Source organism: Ranitomeya imitator, chromosome 3, assembly GCF_032444005.1.
Source record: "Ranitomeya imitator isolate aRanImi1 chromosome 3, aRanImi1.pri, whole genome shotgun sequence".
Taxonomy (NCBI): Eukaryota; Metazoa; Chordata; class Amphibia; order Anura; family Dendrobatidae; genus Ranitomeya; species Ranitomeya imitator.
Genome location: NC_091284.1, coordinates 415,246,013 through 415,269,648, shown reverse-complemented (window position 1 = coordinate 415,269,648; position 23,636 = coordinate 415,246,013).

Below are 23,636 nucleotides of genomic sequence, written 5' to 3'. Positions count from 1 at the left end.
TTGTATGCGTTTTTTTGCGGTTTTATAGCGTTTTTATCGGGAAAAACTGCGAAAAAACCGCAACGTACCGGAGCCACTTACACACGTAGACACATTAAAATCAATGCATCTGTGCAGATGTCATTGATTTTTTGCGGACCGTGTCTCCGTGTGCCAAACACGGAGACATGTCAGTGTTCGTGGGAGCGCACGGATTACACGGACCCATTAATGTCAATGGGTCCGTGTAAAACACGTACCGCACACGGACGTTGTCTGTGTGCAGTCCGTGTGCCGTGCAGGAGACAGCGCTACAGTAAGCGCTGTCCCCCCCACTGGTGCTGAAGCCGCCATTCATATCTTCCCTGCAGCAGCGTTTGCTGTAGAGAAGATATGAATATTCGTGTTTAAAATAAAGATCCATGTAACCCACCGCCCTCCCACCACCTGTGCGCCCGCCCGCCCGCTGTTCTAAAAATACTCACCCGGCTCCCTTGCTGGGTGGCGCTGCTTCTTGTCCTGGCCGCACCTTCTACTGTTTGAGCGGTCACGTGGGGCCGCCGATTACAGTCATAAATATGCGGCTCCACCTCCCATAGGGGTGGAGCCACATATTCATTGCTATAAATGAGCGGCCCCACGTGCAGATTTCCCAGCATAGTTTGCAGACTCCATATACATAGCCCCAAAGCGCTAGAAAAGCAGAATCTCCCCTCAAATGACCCCATTTTGGAAATGATACCCCTTTTTCTAATGTATCTACAGGGGTAGTGACAATTTTGACTCCATTGTTGTTTTCCAGAAACAAGCAGCAGTGGATGTTACTGACTAAAATGCAAACTTCCATTGCAGGGACCAGTACGTTTTGCTGACCAGTACCCTGTAGTGACCAGTATGTTGTAGTGACCAGTATGTTGCAGTCTCCAGTACGTAGTAGTTTCCAGCTCATGCTTCACACATACCTGTAAATTAGGCGGGCTCTCATTGCTACAGAAATGACAATCATGATTTAGGCACACTGTGGGGCTCAGAAGGGATAGGACATTTGGATTTGGCAGCTCAGATTTCATTGGATTTCTTTTGGGGTGCGAGGAGCAATAGCGCTTTTCCAGAGTCTTTGTGCTACCAGTAATGTGGAAGCCCTATATATTTCCATTGACAGTTGACGGACCTGAGTGGGGATTTGCGATTTTTGTGGATTGAGTTGAAGCTTTTATTGGGAGCATTTTACATTTGGGATCACATTTATTCGGTGCTCTACGCTGATCACTTACTTTGGGGTTTCCATCTAAATCGCCGAGTGATGTGATTCACATGAAACCCCCCAATGGAGCCACTCATTATAATGAGGCAGCAGAGTTACTCTGGACTCAGTATGGCCTCTGTTCAGCGATTTCCTTCTTCCCATATGGAAGACTTATGATGCAGGTCCGAGATTTGACAATGAGGTTCTCAGAGAGGGGATATTTCCCCCAAGTCCTGGATACAGCATACTCATATGCACAGGAACAGGACAGTTAATTCACGATACGAGAAAGAAAAAGGTAAGGACAGCACGACTTCATCAGCACATATGACAATCAGGCCAATAGGATCTATGCCACTCTCAAAAGACACTGGGGAATCCTTTTGGATGTTCTGCAAGTGGTTATACCTATATCTCCCGGTGCTACCTATAGAAGAGGCAAATCTATGAAAGACAGATTGGTACATAGCCTGTATGAGGAAATGCCTGTTACGGGCACATGACTTGATAAAAAGACTTGCGTTTTTTTCATGTGTGGTTATTGTTGCACTAGCTATTGAACCCGTTCTACGCCCGGGTGGCGAGCATCTATATTGGTATATGGTCTCCATCCTGGTATGTGCTGCTCCATCCTGCGTCCCCATCCTGTCATGTGCTGCACCCATCCTGCACCCCCATCCTGCCATGTGTTGCACCCATCTTGCGCCCCCATTCTGTCATGTGTTGCACCCATCCTGCGCCCCCATTCTGTCATGTGCTGCTCCCATCCTGCGCCCCCATTGTGACATGTGCTGCTCCCATCCTGCGCCCCCATTCTGACATGTGCTGCACCCATCCTGCGCCTCCATTCTGACATGTTCTGCACCCATCCTGCGCCTCCATTCTGTCATTTGCTGCTCCCATCCTGTGCCCCCGTTCTGTCATGTGCTGCTCCCATCCTGCGCCCGTTCTGTCATGTGCTGCTTCCATCCTGCACCCCCGTTCTGTCATGTGCTGCCCTATTCTGTCATGTGCTGCTCCCATCCTGCGCCACCATTCTTTAATTTGCTTCTCCCATCCATATGCCCCAAAAGCTGCTCCATTATGGTTCATGGCCCCCATAAGATGCTCCATAGTATATGCCCCGTACACTGCTCCATTATGGTTTATGGCCCCCATAAGATGCTCCATAGTGTATGCCCCCCATACACTGCTCCATAAAGGTTTATGGCCCCCATAAGATGCACCATAGTGTATGCCCCCCGTACACTGCTCCATAAAGGTTGATGGCCCCCATAAGATGCTCCATATTGTATGCCTCCGTACACTGCTCCATAAAGGTTTATGGCCCCCATAAGACGCTCCAGTGTGTATGCCCCCGTACACTGCTCCATAAAGGTTTGTGGCCCCCATAAGACGCTCCAGTATGTATGGCACCGTACACTGCTCCATAAAGGTTTATGGCCCCCATAAGACGCTCCAGTGTGTATGGCCCCGTACACTGCTCCATAAAGGTTTATGGCCCCCATAAGACACTCCAGTGTGTATGCCCCCGTACACTACTCCATAAAGGTTTATGGCCCCCATAAGATGCTCCATAATATATGCCCCCGTACACTGCTCCATTATGGTTGATGGCCCCATAAGATGCTCCATTGTATTATATGCCCCCCATAAGATGCTCCATTGTATTATATGCCCCCCATAAGATGCTCCATTGTATTATATGCCCCCCATAAGATGCTCCATTGTATATGCCCCGTATGCTGCTGCCATATATTAAAAAAAAAAAAAATACCATACTCACCTATGGTTGCTGGGCGCCGAGTGCTGGGGGCCTGAGCAGGCTGGAACACCGGCGCGCTGTGGGGGTCAGGTGCCGGTATCTGTTGTGAATTCTGTTGTCAAGCTCCCTCCTGTGGTCGTGAATGGTACTTCGGCGAGTTCTGTCTATGGGCTCCCTCTGGTGGCTATGAGTGAAGCTGCTGCTTCTGAGGTTCCTTGCACAGGTGACGTGGTTTGTCCTTTGGTTGGCTGCTCTATTTAACTCCTCTCAGATCGTTACTCCATGCCAGCTGTCAATGTTTTTTGCATTGCTTCAGTTCGCTCCTGGATCTCTCTGGTGACCTGCCTTCTCCTGCAGAAGCTAAGTTCCTGATAGTCTTTATTTGTTCACTGTTTTCTTGTCCAGCTGGTTATCATGATTTTGTTTTGTTAGCTGGAAGCTCTGGGATGCAGAGTGGCCCCTTCGCACCGTGAGTCGGTGCGGAGGTCCTTTTTGCACACTCTGCGTGGTCTTTTGTAGGTTTTTGTGCTGATCACAAAGTTACCTTTCCTATCCTCTGTCTATTTAGTAAGTCTGGCCTCCCTTTGCTGAAACTTGTTTCATTTGTGACTTTCATCTTTACTCACAGTCAATATATGTGGGGGGCTTCCTTTACCTTTGGGGAATTTCTCTGAGGCAAGGTAGGCTTTATTTTCTATCTCTAGGGCTAGATAGTTCTTAGGCTGTGACGAGGCGCCTAGGTCTGGTCAGGAGCGCTCCACGGCTATTTGTAGTGTGTGTGATAGGATTAGGGCTTGCGGTCAGCAGAGCTCCCACATCCCAGAGCTTGTCCTGTATGAGGTTTAACTATCAGGTCATTCCGGGTGCTCCTAACCACCAGGTCATAACAGTACAGCTGGCCCAAAGTATTAATGCATCTCAATAGAGGGATAAGAGAACTTCTGAGACCATTTTTTTTCTTTGCACTGTGTTTTGTCTTTCTTTTCCCCTAGACCTTTGGGTGGTTCAGGACACAGGTGTAGATATGGACATTCAAGCTCTGTCCTCTAGTGTGGATCATCTCACTGAAAGGGTACAAAACATTCAAGATTTTGTGGTTCAGAATCCTATGTTAGAGCCTAGAATTCCTATTCCTGACTTATTTTCTGGGGATAGATCTAGGTTCTTGAATTTCAAAAATAATTGTAAACTGTTTCTAGCTTTGAAACCCCGCTCCTCTGGTGACCCCGTTCAACAGGTAAAAATCATTATTTCTTTATTGCGTGGTGACCCTCAAGACTGGGCATCCTGCATTACGTGATGCTGATGCGTTTTTTCTGGCGCTTGGATTGCTTTATGATGAACCAAATTCAGTGGATCAGGCAGAGAAAATCTTGCTGGCTTTGTGTCAGGGTCAGGATGAAGCGGAGGTGTACTGTCAGAAGTTTAGAAAGTGGTCTGTGCTTACTCAGTGGAATGAATGTGCCCTGGCGGCAATTTTCAGGAAGGGTCTTTCTGAAGCCCTTAAGGATGTCATGGTGGGATTTCCCACGCCTGCTGGTTTGAATGAGTCTACGTCTTTGGCCATTCAGATCGATCGGCGCATGCGTGAGCACAAAGCTGTGCACCATCTGGCGGTAATCCCTGAGCATAGGCCTGAGCCTATGCAGTGTGATAGGACTTTGACCAGAGCTGAATGGCAAGAACACAGACGTCGGAATGGGCTGTGTTTTTACTGTGGTGAATCCACTCATGCTATCTCCGATTGTCCTAAGCGCACTAAGCGGTTCGCTAGGTCTGCCACCATTGGTACGGTACAGTCTAAATTTCTTTTGTCCGTTACTCTGATTTGCTCTCTGTCGTCCTATTCTGTAATAGCATTTGTGGATTCAGGCGCTGCCATGAATCTGATGGACTTGGAGTTTGCCAGCCGCTGTGGTTTTTTCTTGGAGCCCTTGCAGTATCCTATTCCATTGAGAGGAATTGATGCTACGCCTTTGGCCAAGAATAAGCCTCAGTACTGGACTCAATTGACCATGTGCATGGCTCCTGCACATCAGGAGGATATTCGCTTTTTGGTGTTGCATAATCTGCATGATGTGGTCGTTTTGGGGTTGCCATGGCTACAGGTCCATAATCCTGTGTTGGATTGGAAGTCTATGTCTGTGTCCAGCTGGGGTTGTCAGGGGGTACATGGTGATGTTCCATTGCTGTCAATTTCGCCTTCCACTTCTTCTGAAGTCCCTGAGTTTTTATCAGATTACCGGGATGTATTTGAATCTGGTGCCCTACCTCCTCATAGGGATTGCGACTGTGCTATTAATTTGATTCCTGGTAGTAAGTTTCCTAAGGGCCGTCTGTTTAATTTATCTGTGCCAGAGCACGCCGCTATGCGGAATTATATAAAGGAATCCTTGGAGAAGAGTCATATTCGTCTGTCGTCGTCACCATTGGGAGCAGGGTTCTTTTTTGTGGCCAAGAAGGATGGTTCTTTGAGACCTTGTATTGATTACCGCCTTCTTAATAAAATCACAGTCAAATTTCAGTATCCTTTGCCGCTGCTGTCTGATTTATTTGCTCGGATTAAGGGGGCTAGTTGGTTCACCAAGATAGATCTTCGTGGTGCGTACAATCTTGTGCGAAATAAACAGGGTGATGAATGGAAAACGGCATTTAATACGCCCGAGGGCCATTTTGAGTACCTGGTTATGCCATTCGGGCTTTCTAATGCTCCATCTGTGTTTCAGTCCTTTATGCATGACATCTTCCAAGAGTACCTGGATAGATTCATGATTGTATATTTGGATGACATTTTGGTCTTTTCGGATGATTGGGAGTCTCATGTGAAGCAGGTCAGAATGGTGTTTCAGGTCCTTCGTGCGAATTCCTTGTTTGTGAAGGGGTCAAAGTGTCTCTTTGGAGTTCAGAAGGTTTCATTTTTGGGGTTCATTTTTTCCCCTTCTACTATCGAGATGGACCCTGTTAAAGTTCAGGCCATTTACGATTGGACTCAGCCGACATCTCTGAAAAGTCTGCAAAAGTTCCTGGGCTTTGCTAATTTTTATCGTCGCTTCATCGCTAATTTTTCCAGTATTGCTAAACCGTTGACTGATTTGACCAAGAAAGGTGCTGATGTGGTCAATTGGTCCTCTGCGGCTGTAGAGGCTTTTCAGGAGTTGAAGCGTCGTTTTGCTTCTGCCCCTGTGTTGTGCCAGCCAGATGTTTCGCTCCCTTTTCAGGTTGAGGTTGATGCTTCTGAGATTGGAGCAGGGGCTGTTTTGTCGCAAAGAAGTTCTGATGGCTCAGTGATGAAACCCTGTGCCTTCTTTTCTAGAAAATTCTCGCCTGCTGAGCGCAATTATGATGTGGGCAATCGGGAGTTGTTGGCCATGAAGTGGGCATTTGAGGAGTGGCGACATTGGCTTGAAGGAGCTAAACATCGCGTGGTGGTCTTGACGGATCACAAGAATTTGACTTATCTCGAGTCTGCCAAACGGTTGAATCCTAGACAGGCTCGATGGTCGCTCTTTTTCTCCCGTTTTGATTTTGTGGTTTCATACCTTCCGGAATCTAAGAATGTGAAGGCTGACGCCCTGTCGAGGAGTTTTGTGCCTGACTCTCCGGGTGTTCCGGAGCCGGCGGGTATTCTTAAAGAAGGGGTAATTTTGTCTGCCATTTCCCCTGATTTGCGGCGTGTGCTGCAAAAGTTTCAGGCTGATAGACCTGACCGTTGTCCTACGGAGAAACTGTTTGTCCCTGATAGATGGACTAGTAGAGTTATCTCTGAGATTCATTGTTCAGTGTTGGCTGGTCATCCTGGAATCTTTGGTACCAGAGATTTGGTGGCTAGATCCTTTTGGTGGCCTTCTTTGTCACGGGATGTGCGTTCTTTTGTGCAGTCCTGTGGGACTTGTGCTCGGGCTAAGCCCTGCTGTTCCTGTGCCAGTGGGTTGCTTTTGCCCTTGCCGATCCCGAAGAGGCCCTGGACGCATATTTCCATGGATTTTATTTCTGATCTCCCTGTTTCTCAAAAGATGTCGGTCATTTGGGTGGTTTGTGATCGCTTCTCTAAGATGGTCCATTTGGTACCCTTATCTAAATTGCTTCCTCCTCTGATTTGGTGCCTTTGTTTTTCCAGCATGTGGTTCGTTTGCATGGCATTCCAGAGAACATCGTCTCGGACAGAGGTTCCCAGTTTGTTTCGAGGTTTTGGCGGTCCTTTTGCGCTAAGATGGGCATTGATTTGTCTTTTTCTTCGGCTTTCCATCCTCAGACTAATTGCCAAACTGAACGAACTAATCAGACTTTGGAGACATATCTGAGATGCTTTGTTTCTGCTGATCAGGATGATTGGGTGTCCTTCTTGCCTTTGGCTGAGTTCGCCCTTAATAATCGGGCCAGCTCGGCTACTTTAGTTTCTCCGTTTTTCTGTAATTCTGGCTTCCATCCTCATTTTTCTTCAGGGCAGGTTGAGCCTTCGGACTGTCCTGGTGTGGATGCGGTGGTGGACAGGTTGCAGCAGATTTGGACTCATGTGATGGATAATTTGACATTGTCCCAGGAGACGGCTCAACGTTTCGCTAACCGCCGGCGTTGTGTTGGTCCCCGACTTCGGGTTGGGGACTTGGTTTGGTTATCTTCTCGTCATATTCCTATGAAGGTTTCCTCTCCTAAGTTTAAGCCTCATTTCATTGGGCCATATAAGATTTCTGAAGTTATTAATCCTGTGTCATTTCGTTTGGACCTTCCAGCTTCTTTTGCCATCCATAATGTGTTCCATAGGTCGTTGTTGCGGAGATACGTGGCGCCTATGGTAACCTCCGTTGATCCTCCTGCCCCGTTGTTGGTCGAGGGGGAGTTGGAGTATGTGGTGGAGAAGATTTTGGATTCTCGTGTTTCGAGACGGAAACTCCAGTACCTGGTAAAGTGGAAGGGTTATGTTCAGGAAGATAATTCCTGGGTTTTTGCCTCTGATGTTCATGCTGCCGATCTTGTTCGTGCCTTTCATTTGGCTCATCCTGATCGGCCTGGGGGCTCTGGTGAGGGTTCGGTGACCCCTCCTCAAGGGGGGGTACTGTTGTGAATTCTGTTGTCAAGCTCCCTCCTGTGGTCGTGAATGGTACTTCGGCGAGTTCTGTCTATGGGCTCCCTCTGGTGGCTATTAGTGAAGCTGCTGCTTCTGAGGTTCCTTGCACAGGTGACGTGGTTTGTCCTTTGGTTGGCTGCTCTATTTAACTCCTCTCAGATCGTTACTCCATGCCAGCTGTCAATGTTTTTTGCATTGCTTCAGTTCGCTCCTGGATCTCTCTGGTGACCTGCCTTCTCCTGCAGAAGCTAAGTTCCTGATAGTCTTTATTTGTTCACTGTTTTCTTGTCCAGCTGGTTATCATGATTTTGTCTTGTTAGCTGGAAGCTCTGGGATGCAGAGTGGCCCCTCCGCACCGTGAGTCGGTGTGGAGGTCCTTTTTGCACACTCTGCGTGGTCTTTTGTAGGTTTTTGTGCTGATCGCAAAGTTACCTTTCTTATCCTCTGTCTATTTAGTAAGTCTGGCCTCCCTTTGCTGAAACTTGTTTCATTTCTGCGTTTATGACTTTCATCTTTACTCACAGTCAATATATGTGGGGGGCTTCCTTTACCTTTGGGGAATTTCTCTGAGGCAAGGTAGGCTTTATTTTCTATCTCTAGGGCTAGATAGTTCTTAGGCTGTGACGAGGTGCCTAGGTCTGGTCAGGAGCGCTCCACGGCTATTTGTAGTGTGTGTGATAGGATTAGGGCTTGCGGTCAGCAGAGCTCCCACATCCCAGAGCTCGTCCTGTATGAGGTTTAACTATCAGGTCATTCCGGGTGCTCCTAACCACTAGGTCATAACAGGTATCACTACCAGCTCAGGCCCCCAGCACTTGCTATACTCACCTGTCTGTCCCGTTCCACCGCTGCGCGCCGCCATCTTCCGGCTCCTCTGGCTGTGACTGTTCAGTCAGAGGGCGGCGCCGGCGCGCATTAAGCGCGTCATCGCGCCCTCTGAACTGTGAACGTCACAGCAGAGGACCCGAGAGACGGAGCCGCACGCAGCGCTGGAACGGGGGACAGGTGAATATACTTACCCTCCTGGCGGTCCCTGCCTCTCCGGTGCAGATCGCGGTGTGCGTTCAGTGTTTACGCATACCGCGATCTCCTTGGAGCGTCACTTTGTGGGGGCCAGACTGCACCGGCGCTTGCGCTTGCGCAGTCTATAAAGGCTTCGGACAGAGTGACGCTCCCAGCGTTATATTATAGATCTGCAACTGGACCACGCCTTACAAGTCGTTTACTAGTTCTGCATCTGGTGAAATATTTTATATCAGGGACTTTTACAATTACAAAATGTCTGGGATTGTATACAAGGCAACCTGTATCTGCCCACTATATTATGTGGGAAAAAGAACCAGGGAATTTAGACATAGCATAGGGGGAGCACTTGGAGGATATTAGTCATCGAGGTGATATTCCTATAGCACGACATATGAACCTGATGCATGAGGGGAGAATCATCTCCTTCTGTGTTATAAAGGTAAGTCAGGAGCACAGCAAGGCACGAGTCCCTGACATCTCCACCTTCCAGGGGACAGGGATAGACTAGAGCTCCCCCTAGCACGAGGATAGGGAAGGAGCCCTTTTCCTTGAGAAATTCTGCAACAGTACTGTGACATTATCACTGGCCTTTCCTTTTTGGATCCATTATGGATCCAGTGGATTCTCTGGGAAACTACAACACCTCAGCCTGGAGGTAGTAGATTTGTGTGCAGTTGATTTGCAGCACCTCATACACTTCATGCTTAAGGCCTACGGGCAACCTCTAGTGGAACCCAAGATTACGCTACCAGATGGGTTCTCAGGGGGTTGAGACAAGTTCATTGCTTTAAGGGAGGCCTGCAAACTCTATTTCAAGTTATGCGCTCTGAGGCTGAGTGAGAGTTTATTGTTTACGTGCCGAGCTGATGTTTTTATTGATATCATTTTTATGTAGATATGATCTTTTGATCGCTCGTTATTGCATTTTAATGCGACGTTGCGGTGACCGAAAAACCCTAATTCTGGCGTTTTGATTTTTTTTCTTGTTACGCTGTTTATCGATCAGATTAATTCTTTTTATATGTTGATAGATTGGGCAATTCTGACTGCAGCGATACCAAATATGTGTATTTTTTTTATTATTGTTGTATTTTAAATTGGGTAAATGGGGGGTGATTTAAACTTTTTTACTTTACACTTTCTGCCATAGTCTCCATGGGAGACTAGATGCTGCGTCATCTATCAGGTACCTGGATGTACTGTAAATGTTTTTGTGATACTGACTAATTCTCATATTTTTATTTATGTTAGGAGCATTAAAGGGGTTGGCCAAGTTTGTGTTGAGTCTACAGCCATTCTATGTGGTTGCAGACTTCTGAATAATCACAGTGCATACTGCACGATATCAGGATTCTCTCGTGCCGGTGATTTGAATACATGTGGTTGTAGGAAGATGGACCAGAATAGTAGTCTCTCTTGCATGTCCAGGATGAAACTGTTGGGACTGTCACCATTGCTGCCGGGGGAAGCACTTTCTGACCGGAGTAGACCTTTGCATCTGACTGTTGGGGGCGGGTGTGATATAAAAAAGACTGCGCACGCGGGAACGGGGCTTTTGGTGGGTACCCAGCGTGTGCTACAGAAGGTTGACTCCCTCTCCGCTGACCGACGCCAAGTGACAGGTCCGCAATGCAGCGTTCCATCTCCCGCGCATACCGACTGTGCATCTCCTGAGACCAACTCTCCGAAATTCTCCGACCCCAACAGCACTAATCAGTCGGTGCATCTGACATCTGCTGATTCTCTTGGTAACGCTGATCCGGCGTTGCACGCGGTTCGCAGCAGTGAGACTGCATCCTCCAGTCCGGGAATTTGTACATCCTTAGCCATGCAGCAGACTTTTCCCTGTTCAGCACCTCTTTCCAGGATCACAAGACCACTTGAAAGAAGACCAGGATACTTCATCGCCAGACAGTGCTGCACTTTTCTCCAGGACCGGATCAGAGACTTCTCGCGCCACCTACGGCGCCATCGTGGGATTTTCCAGCCACCATCGTCCAGGAACCAGAGACTGATAAGTTAACCTGTAATTTCACCCGTTGTAGTTACTTTATTGCTGTATACACATTGTGGACCTGTATATTTACACCCCCTTACTCCCTGCGTGGAGTATTTACTGTTGAGATAACTATATATATAAAACTCTATATCTCTTGCTCTGCCTCCTGCTCATCCCTGCATCCTGCATTCCTGCTAGTACCTTACATAGTCACAAGCCGACTAGACATGTGTTGCTTTACTCAATGAAAGTGAATTGAACGAGGCAGGACACGTCTAGTCGAAATGTGGCCAGAAGTATAAAAATCGCATGCTTGTGCAAGGAAGAATCCAAAAAGTGTGCAGTACATCCGCTGTGAGAATTCACAACCCTGCAGCCAAGTATAGTGACTGCAGACTTTCATCTCAGATCTGGATGAGCACTTTAATTATAAAATGAAGTCCTGTAGCCAATCCTAGCATCGTGCAATATACTCTGTCAGGATTCAGCTCTGCTTGTGGATCTCCCCCACGTAAGGGCAATGGGGTACTCGGTACCGGGTCCTTCAGTTCCCTCAGCGAGGATGTCACAGTGGCCCGACCCGGACCGTGGCCCTATGAGGGGCGCCCAATAAAAGGCAGAGTTCGTAGATAACGGTAGTGTTCGTGACCCCACCTGTGGTATTCGGTCAGAGTGACTGACGCTGCTTAGGGGTCCGCTCGGGTGATGGAATGGCAGCTAGATGGTATACCTTGCCACAGGTGAAGTATATCCCCAGTGCTTCCCAAAAGTGTAGATGGTGATGGTGGAAGGAGCAAGGCGCGGTGAATAACGAGGACATAATGGGTGCAGTCTCTTTGCCTTTACTGAAGGCTTCAGCATCCACAGTCCAGGGTGCCGGATGACAGGGTAGGCAGAGTCCGGCCGGTCTGATGGCAATTCCAGAGTCCCCTTATCCAGGTGGAAATCAGTAGCCTTCCCCTTGCGCACAGTAACGTAGTAGGTCCCTACTTTCATTAGCTACCATAAGGTCCTCTGTTATGAAAGGTAATTCAGTACCACAATGGACAAAGAGCAGATCAAGGTAACAGACAGAAGAAATTTTGACTGTACCGTACCAATGGTGGCAGACCTAGCGAACCGCTTAGTGCGCTTAGGACAATCAGAGATAGCATGAGTGGAATCACCACAGTAGAAACACAGCCCATTCAGACGTCTGTGTTCTTGCCGTTCAAATCTGGTCAAAGTCCTATCGCACTGCATAGGCTCAGGTTTAAGCTCAGGTAATACCGCCAAATGGTGCACAGATTTACGCTCGCGCAAGCGTCGACCGATCTGAATGGCCAAAGACATAGACTCATTCAGACCAGCAGGCATAGGAAATCCCACCATGACATCCTAAAGGGCTTCAGAGAGACCTTTTCTGAAAATAGCTGCGAGCGCACCTTCATTCCACTGAGTGAGTACGGACCACTTTCTAAATTTCTGACAATATACCTCTATTTCATCCTGACCCTGACACAGAGCCAGCAAATTCTTCTCTGCCTGATCCACAGAATTAGGCTCATCATACAGCAATCCGAGCGCCAGGAAAAATGCATTGATATTACTTAATGCAGGATCTCCTGACGCAAGAGAAAATGCCCAGTCCTGAGGGTTGCCACGCAAAAAAGAAATAACGATCCTAACTTGTTGAACTGGGTCACCAGAGGAGCGAGGTTTCAAAGCCAGAAATAGTTTACAATTATTTTTGAAACTCAGAAATTTAGTTCTATCTCCAAAAAACAAATCAGGAATAGGAATTCTCGGTTCTAACATAGAATTCTGAACCACAAAGTCTTGAATACTTTGTACTCTTGCCGTGAGCTGATCCACACATGAAGACAGACCTTTAATGTCCATTGCTACACCTGTGTCCTGAACCACCCAAATGTCTAGGGGAAAAAAAAGGCAAAACACAGTGCAAAGAAAAAAAATGGTCTCAGAACTTCTTTTTTCCCTCTATTGGGAATCATTAGTACTTTTGGCCTCCAGTACTGTTATGAAAGGTAATTCAGTACCACAATGGACATAGAGGTCAGCGCACATACAGTGACCTGGCAATAACCCAAAAAACAAGAACGAGCTCTGAGACGTGGGAACTCTGTTGACCGCAATCCCTAATCCTCTCCAACCACACTAAAGGCAGCCGTGGATTGCGCCTAAAGCTCCCTATGCAACTCGGCACGGCCAGAGAAACTAGCTAGCCTGAAGATAGAAAATAAGCCTACCTTGCCTCAGAGAAATACCCCAAAGGAAAAGGCAGCCCCCACATATAATGACTGTGAGTTAAGATGAAAAGACAAACGTAGAGATGAAATAGATTTAGCAAAGTGAGGCCCAACTTTCTGAACAGAGCGAGGATAGGAAAGGTAACTTTGCGGTCAACACAAAACCCTACTAAAACCACGCAAAGGGGGCAAAAAGACCCTCCATACCGAACTAACGGCACGGAGGTACACCCTCTGCGTCCCAGAGCTTCCAGCAAGCAGAAAAAAAACAAATTGACAAGCTGGACAGAAAAAAACAGCAAACAAATAGCAAAGAGGAACTTAGCTATGCAGAGCAGCAGGCCACAGGAACGATCCAGGAGGAAACAGGTCCAATACTAGAACATTGACTGGAGGCCAGGATCAAAGCACTAGGTGGAGTTAAATAGAACAGCACCTAACGACTTCACCACATCACCTGAGGAAGGAAACTCAGAAGCCGCAGTACCACTTTCCTCCACCAACGGAAGCTCACAGAGAGAACTGTTGTGAATTCTGTGGCAGAGTTCACTCCTGTGGTCACAAGTGGTACTTCGGCTGATTCTCTCTGGGATCTTCCGTTTGTGGAGGAAAGTGGTACTGCAGCTTCTGAGTTTCCTCCCTCAGGTGATGTGGTGAGCTCGTTAGCTTCTTCTCTACTTAACTTCACCTGATGCTTTGATCTATGCTTCCTGTCAATGTTTGAGTGTGGGACTTGTTTTTTCCCCTGGATCATTCCTGTGGCCTGCTGCTCTGCAAAGCTAAGTTTTGCTTATGTTATTTTGTTGCTATTTTTCTGTCCAGCTTGCTTTATTGGTTTTTCTCGCCTGCTGGAAGCTCTGAGACGCAGAGGGACCACCTCCGTACCGTTAGTCGGTGCGGAGGGTCTTTTTGTCCCCTCTGCGTGGTTTTTTATAGGTTTTTGTGCTGACCGCAAAGTTATCTTCCCTATCCTCGTTCTGTTCAGCTAGTCGGGCCTCACTTTGCTAAATCTGTTTCATCTCTATGTTTGTGTTTTCATCTTACTCACAGTCATTATATGTGGGGGGCTGCCTTTTCCTTTGGGGAATTTCTCTGAGGCAAGGTAGGCTTATTTTTCTATCTTCAGGATTAGCTAGTTTCTCAGGCTGTGACGAGGCGCCTAGGTTCTGGTCAGGAGCGCTCCACGGCTACCTTTAGTGTGGTTTGATAGGCTTAGGGATTGCGGTCTGCAGAGTTCCCACGTCTCAGAGCTCGTTCTATTATTTTGGGTTATTGTCAGTTCACTGTATGTGCTCTGACCTCCATGTCCATTGTGATTCTGAATTGCCTTTCATAACAGTACAGGAAGCCAAAAGTGCTAATGATTCTCAATAGAGGGAAAAAAGAAGTTCTGAGACCATTTTTTTTCTTTGCACTGTGTTTTGTCTTTTTTTTCCCCTAGACATAATCGGGCCAGCTCGGCTACCTTGGTTTCACCGTTTTTCTGCAATTCTGGGTTCCATCCTCGTTTCTCTTCTGGACAGGTTGAGTCTTCGGACTGTCCTGGTGTGGATACTGTGGTGGACAGGTTGCAGCAGATTTGAACTCAGGTAGTGGACAATTTGACCTTGTCCCAGGAGAAGGCTCAACTTTTCGCTAATCGCAGACGCCGTGTGGGTCCCCGACTTCGTGTTGGGGATCTGGTTTGGTTATCTTCTCGTCATATTCCTATGAAGGTTTCCTCTCCTAAGTTTAAACCTCGTTTTATTGGTCCGTATAGGATTTCTGAGGTTCTTAATCCTGTGTCTTTTCGTCTGACCCTTCCAGATTCTTTTTCCATACATAACGTATTCCATAGGTCATTGTTGTGGAGATACGTGGCACCTATGGTTCCATCTGTTGAGCCTCCTGCCCCGGTTTTGGTGGAGGGGGAATTGGAGTATATTGTGGAGAAGATTTTGGATTCTCGTGTTTCAAGACGGAAACTCCAGTATCTGGTTAAATGGAAGGGTTATGCTCAGGAGGATAATTCCTGGGTTTTTGCCTCTGATGTCCATGCTCCCGATCTTGTTCGTGCCTTTCATGTGGCTCATCCTGGTCGGCCTGGGGGCTCTGGTGAGGGTTCGGTGACCCCTCCTCAAGGGGGGGGTACTGTTGTGAATTCTGTGGCAGAGTTCACTCCTGTGGTCACAAGTGGTACTTCGGCTGATTCTCTCTGGGATCTTCCGTTTGTGGAGGAAAGTGGTACTGCAGCTTCTGAGTTTCCTCCCTCAGGTGATCTGGTGAGATCGTTAGCTTCTTCTCTACTTAATTTCACCTAATGATTCTCAATAGAGGGAAAAAAGAAGTTCTGAGACCATTTTTTTTTCTTTGCACTGTGTTTCGTCTTTTTTTTCCCCTAGACATTTGGGTGGTTCAGGACACAGGTGTAGCAATGGACATTAAAGGTCTGTCTTCATGTGTGGATCAGCTCACGGCAAGAGTTCAAAATATTCAAGATTTTGTGGTCCAGAATTCTTTGCTTGAACTGAGAAATTCTAAACCTGACCTGAAGCCCTTAAGGATGTCATGGTGGGATTTCCTATGCCTGCTGGTTTGAATGAGTCTATGTCTTTGGCCATTCAGATCGGTCGATGCTTGCGTGAGCGTAAACCTGTGCACCATTTGGCGGTATTACCTGAGCTTAAACCTGAGCCTATGCAGTGTGATAGGACCTTGACCAGAGTTGAACGGCAAGAACATAGACGTCTGAATGGTCTGTGTTTCTACTGTGGTGATTCCACTCATGCTATCTCTGATTGTCCTAAGCGCACTAAGCGGTTCGCTAGGTCTGCCACCATTGGTACTGTACAGTCAAAATTTCTTCTGTCCGTTACCTTGATCTGCTCTTTGTCATCATATTCTGTCATGGCATTTGTGGATTCAGGCGCTGCCCTGAATTTGATGGACTTGGAATATGCTAGGCGTTGTGGGTTTTTCTTGGAGCCCTTGCAGTGTCCTATTCCATTGAGAGGAATTGATGCTACGCCTTTGGCCAAGAATAAGCCTCAATACTGGACCCAGCTGACCATGTGCATGGCTCCTGCACATCAGGAGGTTATTCGCTTTCTGGTGTTGCATAATCTGCATGATGTGGTCGTGTTGGGGTTGCCATGGCTACAAGCCCATAATCCAGTATTAGATTGGAAATCCATGTCGGTGTCCAGCTGGGGTTGTCAGGGGGTACATGGTGATGTTCCATTTCTGTCAATTTCGTCATCCACTCCTTCTGAGGTCCCAGAGTTCTTGTCTGATTACCGGGATGTATTTGATGAGCCCAAGTCCAATACCCTACCTCCGCATAGGGATTGCGATTGTGCTATCAATTTGATTCCTGGTAGTAAATTCCCAAAAGGTCGATTGTTTAATTTGTCCGTGCCTGAGCACACCGCTATGCGCAGTTATGTGAAGGAATCCCTGGAGAAGGGGCATATTCGCCCGTCATCGTCGCCATTAGGAGCAGGGTTCTTTTTTGTAGCCAAGAAGGATGGTTCGCTGAGACCTTGTATAGATTACCGCCTTCTTAATAAGATCACGGTTAAATTTCAGTACCCCTTGCCATTGTTATCTGATCTGTTTGCTCGGATTAAGGGGGCTAGTTGGTTCACAAAGATAGATCTTCGTGGTGCGTATAATCTGATGCGAATTAAGCAAGGTGATGAATGGAAAACTGCATTTAATACGCCCGAGGGTCATTTTGAGTATCTCGTGATGCCGTTCGGACTTGCCAATGCTCCATCAGTGTTTCAGTCCTTTATGCATGACATCTTCCGAGAGTACCTGGATAAATTCCTGATTGTGTACTTGGATGACATTTTGATCTTCTCGGATGATTGGGAGTCTCATGTGAAGCAGGTCAGAACGGTTTTTCAGGTCCTGCGTGCTAATTCTTTGTTTGTGAAGGGATCAAAGTGTCACTTTGGTGTGCAGAAGGTTTCATTTTTGGGGTTCATCTTTTCTTCTTCTACTATCGAGATGGATCCTGTTAAGGTCCAAGCCATCCATGATTGGACTCAGCCGACATCTCTGAAAAGTCTGCAAAAGTTCCTGGGCTTTGTTAATTTTTATCGTCGCTTCATCTGCAATTTTTCTAGTATTGCTAAACCATTGACCGATTTGACCAAGAAGGGTGCTGATGTGGTCAATTGGTCTTCTGCTCCTGTGGAAGCTTTTCAAGAGTTGAAGCGTCGTTTTTCTTCTGCCCCTGTGTTGTGTCAACCAGATGTTTCTCTTCCGTTCCAGGTCGAGGTTGATGCTTCTGAGATTGGAGCAGGGGCTGTTTTGTCGCAGAGAGGTTCTGGTTGCTCAGTGATGAAACCATGCGCTTTCTTTTCCAGGAAGTTTTCGCCTGCTGAGCGTAATTATGATGTGGGCAACCGAGAGTTGCTGGCCATGAAGTGGGCATTCGAGGAGTGGCGTCATTGGCTTGAAGGAGCTAAGCATCGCGTGGTGGTATTGACTGATCATAAGAACTTGACTTATCTCGAGTCTGCCAAGCACTTGAATCCTAGACAAGCTCGTTGGTCGTTGTTTTTTGCCTGTTTTGACTTTGTGATTTCGTACCTTCCGGGCTCTAAAAATGTGAAGGCGGATGCTCTGTCTAGGAGTTTTGTAACCGACTCTCCGGGTTTATCTGAGCCGGCGGGTATCCTCAAGGAAGGAGTAATTGTGTCTGTCATCTCCCCTGATTTGCGGCGGGTGCTGCAAAAATTTCAGGCTAATAAACCTGATCGTTGCCCAGCGGAGAAACTGTTTGTCCCTGATAGGTGGACGAATAGAGTTATCTCTGAACTTCATTGTTCGGTGTTGGCTGGTCATCCTGGAATCTTTGGTACCAGAGAGTTAGTGGCTAGATCCTTTTGGTGGCCCTCTCTGTCGCGGGATGTGCGTGCTTTTGTGCAGTCCTGTGGGATTTGTGCTCGGGCTAAGCCCTGCTGTTCTCGTGCCAGTGGGTTGCTTTTGCCCTTGCTGGTCCCGAAGAGGCCTTGGACACATATCTCTATGGATTTTATTTCTGACCTTCCCGTTTCTCAAAAGATGTCAGTCATTTGGGTGGTCTGTGATCGCTTTTCTAAGATGGTCCATCTGGTACCCTTTTCTAAATTGCCTTCCTCCTCTGATTTGGTGCCTTTGTTCTTCCAGCATGTGGTTCGTTTGCATGGCATTCCAGAGAATATTGTTTCTGACAGAGGTTCCCAGTTTGTTTCGAGGTTTTGGCGAGCCTTTTGTGGTAGGATGGGCATTGACTTGTCTTTTTCCTCGGCTTTCCATCCTCAGACTAATGGCCAGACCGAGTGAACCAATCAGACCTTGGAAACATATCTGAGGTGCTTTGTTTCTGCTGATCAGGATGACTGGGTGTCCTTTTTGCCTTTGGCTGAGTTCGCCCTTAATAATCGGGCCAGCTCGGCTACCTTGGTTTCACCGTTTTTCTGCAATTCTGGGTTCCATCCTCGTTTCTCTTCTGGACAGGTTGAGTCTTCGGACTGTCCTGGTGTGGATACTGTGGTGGACAGGTTGCAGCAGATTTGGACTCAGGTAGAGGACAATTTGACCTTGTCCCAGGAGAAGGCTCAATTTTTCGCTAATCGCAGACGCCGTGTGGGTCCCCGACTTCGTGTTGGGGATCTGGTTTGGTTATCTTCTCGTCATATTCCTATGAAGGTTTCCTCTCCTAAGTTTAAACCTCGTTTTATTGGTCCGTATAGGATTTCTGAGGTTCTTAATCCTGTGTCTTTTCGTCTGACCCTTCCAGATTCTTTTTCCATACATAACGTATTCCATAGGTCATTGTTGCGGAGATACGTGGCACCTATGGTTCCATCTGTTGAGCCTCCTGCCCCGGTTTTGGTGGAGGGGGAATTGGAGTATATTGTGGAGAAGATTTTGGATTCTCGTGTTTCAAGACGGAAACTCCAGTATCTGGTTAAATGGAAGGGTTATGCTCAGGAGGATAATTCCTGGGTTTTTGCCTCTGATGTCATAGTAACATAGTAACATAGTTAGTAAGGCCGAAAAAAGACATTTGTCTATCCAGTTCAGCCTATATTCCATCATAATAAATACCCAGATCTACGTCCTTCTACAGAACCTAATAATTGTATGATACAATATTGTTCTGCTCCAGGAAGACATCCAGGCCTCTCTTGAACCCCTCGACTGAGTTCGCCATCACCACCTCCTCAGGCAAGCAATTCCAGATTCTCACTGCCCTAACAGTAAAGAATCCTCTTCTATGTTGGTGGAAAAACCTTCTCTCCTCCAGACGCAAAGAATGCCCCCTTGTGCCCGTCACCTTCCTTGGTATAAACAGATCCTCAGCGAGATATTTGTATTGTCCCCTTATATACTTATACATGGTTATTAGATCGCCCCTCAGTCGTCTTTTTTCTAGACTAAATAATCCTAATTTCGCTAATCTATCTGGGTATTGTAGTTCTCCCATCCCCTTTATTAATTTTGTTGCCCTCCTTTGCACTCTCTCTAGTTCCATTATATCCTTCCTGAGCACCGGTGCCCAAAACTGGACACAGTACTCCATGTGCGGTCTAACTAGGGATTTGTACAGAGGCAGTATAATGCTCTCATCATGTGTATCCAGACCTCTTTTAATGCACCCCATGATCCTGTTTGCCTTGGCAGCTGCTGCCTGGCACTGGCTGCTCCAGGTAAGTTTATCATTAACTAGGATCCCCAAGTCCTTCTCCCTGTCAGATTTACCCAGTGGTTTCCCGTTCAGTGTGTAATGGTGATATTGATTCCCTCTTCCCATGTGTATAACCTTACATTTATCATTGTTAAACCTCATCTGCCACCTTTCAGCCCAAGTTTCCAACTTATCCAGATCCATCTGTAGCAGAATACTATCTTCTCTTGTATTAACTGCTTTACATAGTTTTGTATCATCTGCAAATATCGATATTTTACTGTGTAAACCTTCTACCAGATCATTAATGAATATGTTGAAGAGAACAGGTCCCAATACTGACCCCTGCGGTACCCCACTGGTCACAGCGACCCAGTTAGAGACTATACCATTTATAACCACCCTCTGCTTTCTATCACTAAGCCAGTTACTAACCCATTTACACACATGTCCATGCTCCCGATCTTGTTCGTGCCTTTCATGTGGCTCATCCTGGTCGGCCTGGGGGCTCTGGTGAGGGTTCGGTGACCCCTCCTCAAGGGGGGGTACTGTTGTGAATTCTGTGGCAGAGTTCACTCCTGTGGTCACAAGTGGTACTTCGGCTGATTCTCTCTGGGATCTTCCGTTTGTGGAGGAAAGTGGTACTGCAGCTTCTGAGTTTCCTCCCTCAGGTGATCTGGTGAGCTCGTTAGCTTCTTCTCTACTTAACTTCACCTGATGCTTTGATCTATGCTTCCTGTCAATGTTTCAGTGTGATACTAGTTTTTTTCCCTGGATCATTCCTGTGGCCTGCTGCTCTGCAAAGCTAAGTTTTGCTTATGTTATTTTGTTGCTATTTTTCTGTCCAGCTTGCTTTATTGGTTTTTCTCGCCTGCTGGAAGCTCTGAGACGCAGAGGGACCACCTCCGTACCGTTAGTCGGTGCGGAGGGTCTTTTTGTCCCCTCTGCGTGGTTTTTTATAGGTTTTTGTGCTGACCGCAAAGTTATCTTCCCTCTCCTCGTTCTGTTCAGCTAGTCGGGCCTCACTTTGCTAAATCTGTTTCATCTCTATGTTTGTGTTTTCATCTTACTCACAGTCATTATATGTGGGGGGCTGCCTTTTCCTTTGGGGAATTTCTCTGAGGCAAGGTAGGCTTATTTTTCTATCTTCAGGATTAGCTAGTTTCTCAGGCTGTGACGAGGCGCCTAGGTTCTGGTCAGGAGCGCTCCACGGCTACCTTTAGTGTGGTTTGATAGGCTTAGGGATTGCGGTCTGCAGAGTTCCCACGTCTCAGAGCTCGTTCTATTATTTTGGGTTATTGTCAGTTCACTGTATGTGCTCTGACCTCCATGTCCATTGTGATTCTGAATTGCCTTTCATAACAGTACAGGAAGCCAAAAGTGCTAATGATTCTCAATAGAGGGAAAAAAGAAGTTCTGAGACCATTTTTTTTTCTTTGCACTGTGTTTTGTCTTTTTTTTCCCCTTGACATTTGGGTGGTTCAGGACACAGGTGTAGCAATGGACATTAAAGGTCTGTCTTCATGTGTGGATCAGCTCACGGCAAGAGTTCAAAATATTCAAGATTTTGTGGTCCAGAATTCTTTGCTTGAACTGAGAAATTCTAAACCTGAGCCGAAGCCCTTAAGGATGTCATGGTGGGATTTCCTATGCCTGCTGGTTTGAATGAGTCTATGTCTTTGGCCATTCAGATCGGTCGACGCTTGCGTGAGCGTAAACCTGTGCACCATTTGGCGGTATTACCTGAGCTTAAACCTGAGCCTATGCAGTGTGATAGGACCTTGACCAGAGTTGAACGGCAAGAACATAGACGTCTGAATGGTCTGTGTTTCTACTGTGGTGATTCCACTCATGCTATCTCTGATTGTCCTAAGCGCACTAAGCGGTTCGCTAGGTCTGCCACCATTGGTACTGTACAGTCAAAATTTCTTCTGTCCGTTACCTTGATCTGCTCTTTGTCATCATATTCTGTCATGGCATTTGTGGATTCAGGCGCTGCCCTGAATTTGATGGACTTGGAATATGCTAGGCGTTGTGGGTTTTTCTTGGAGCCCTTGCAGTGTCCTATTCCATTGAGAGGAATTGATGCTACGCCTTTGGCCAAGAATAAGCCTCAATACTGGACCCAGCTGACCATGTGCATGGCTCCTGCACATCAGGAGGTTATTCGCTTTCTGGTGTTGCATAATCTGCATGATGTGGTCGTGTTGGGGTTGCCATGGCTACAAGCCCATAATCCAGTATTAGATTGGAAATCCATGTCGGTGTCCAGCTGGGGTTGTCAGGGGGTACATGGTGATGTTCCATTTCTGTCAATTTCGTCATCCACTCCTTCTGAGGTCCCAGAGTTCTTGTCTGATTACCGGGATGTATTTGATGAGCCCAAGTCCAATACCCTACCTCCGCATAGGGATTGTGATTGTGCTATCAATTTGATTCCTGGTAGTAAATTCCCAAAAGGTCGATTGTTTAATTTGTCCGTGCCTGAGCACACCGCTATGCGCAGTTATGTGAAGGAATCCCTGGAGAAGGGGCATATTCGCCCGTCATCGTCGCCATTAGGAGCAGGGTTCTTTTTTGTAGCCAAGAAGGATGGTTCGCTGAGACCTTGTATAGATTACCGCCTTCTTAATAAGATCACGGTTAAATTTCAGTACCCCTTGCCATTGTTATCTGATCTGTTTGCTCGGATTAAGGGGGCTAGTTGGTTCACAAAGATAGATCTTCGTGGTGCGTATAATCTGGTGCGAATTAAGCAAGGTGATAAATGGAAAACTGCATTTAATACGCCCGAGGGTCATTTTGAGTATCTCGTGATGCCGTTCGGACTTGCCAATGCTCCATCAGTGTTTCAGTCCTTTATGCATGACATCTTCCGAGAGTACCTGGATAAATTCCTGATTGTGTACTTGGATGACATTTTGATCTTCTCGGATGATTGGGAGTCTCATGTGAAGCAGGTCAGAACGGTTTTTCAGGTCCTGCGTGCTAATTCTTTGTTTGTGAAGGGATCAAAGTGTCTCTTTGGTGTGCAGAAGGTTTCATTTTTGGGGTTCATCTTTTCTTCTTCTACTATCGAGATGGATCCTGTTAAGGTCCAAGCCATCCATGATTGGACTCAGCCGACATCTCTGAAAAGTCTGCAAAAGTTCCTGGGCTTTGCTAATTTTTATCGTCGCTTCATCTGCAATTTTTCTAGTATTGCTAAACCATTGACCGATTTGACCAAGAAGGGTGCTGATGTGGTCAATTAGTCTTCTGCTGCTGTGGAAGCTTTTCAAGAGTTGAAGCGTCGTTTTTCTTCTGCCCCTGTGTTGTGTCAACCAGATGTTTCTCTTCCGTTCCAGGTCGAGGTTGATGCTTCTGAGATTGGAGCAGGGGCTGTTTTGTCGCAGAGAGGTTCTGGTTGCTCAGTGATGAAACCATGCGCTTTCTTTTCCAGGAAGTTTTCGCCTGCTGAGCGTAATTATGATGTGGGCAACCGAGAGTTGCTGGCCATGAAGTGGGTATTCGAGGAGTGGCGTCATTGGCTTGAAGGAGCTAAGCATCGCGTGGTGGTATTGACTGATCATAAGAACTTGACTTATCTCGAGTCTGCCAAGCGCTTGAATCCTAGACAAGCTCGTTGGTTGTTGTTTTTTGC